Below are 695 nucleotides of genomic sequence, written 5' to 3' on the forward strand. Positions count from 1 at the left end.
AAATGGAAGCAAATTATTTCATGGATATAGAAAAAGTAATTCTAAAACTCACATGGAGAAGAAAAAGACCTTGAATAGATAACACAATATTGAAGGAGAACAAAGCTGGAGGAAAGACAGGCACTACTCAACTTCAAGACTTACTGTAAAGCTACGGTAATCAAGGCAGTATCATATTGATGAAAGAATAGACAGGTCAATGAAACAAGACAGAGAGTTTAGAAATAGAGACACATCAATATATTTAATTAATCTTTGATGAAAAAGTAAAGGCAACATGATGAAACAAAGATTGGTTTCTTCAGAAAGTGGTACTGGAACAACTGAATATCCACATGTAAAAAAAAAAAGAATCAGATCTTACTCCCTCATCAAAATTAAGTCAAAATGAATCACAGACCTAAATGTCAAATACAAAACTATAAAACATCTGGAAAATAACAGGAGAAAATCTAGACTCTCTTGGGTTTGATGATCTCTAGAAAAAAAAAAACACCAAAGTTACAGTGTATAAAAGAAATAAGTTCCTGATGGAATATAGATTTAAAAATTTTAATTTTGTATAAAATGAGAAAAATACCAGAAGAAAACATAAATGCCTATTTACACAGACACATTTTTATGTTAACAAAACCTTTCTAAGATGCTCAGAAACAAGTATTGTGAAGGTTAATTTAGCAAAACAAAAAACAAAC

This window comes from Colobus angolensis, unplaced genomic scaffold, assembly GCF_000951035.1.
Source record: "Colobus angolensis palliatus isolate OR3802 unplaced genomic scaffold, Cang.pa_1.0 Scaffold293, whole genome shotgun sequence".
NCBI classification, from domain to species: Eukaryota; Metazoa; Chordata; class Mammalia; order Primates; family Cercopithecidae; genus Colobus; species Colobus angolensis.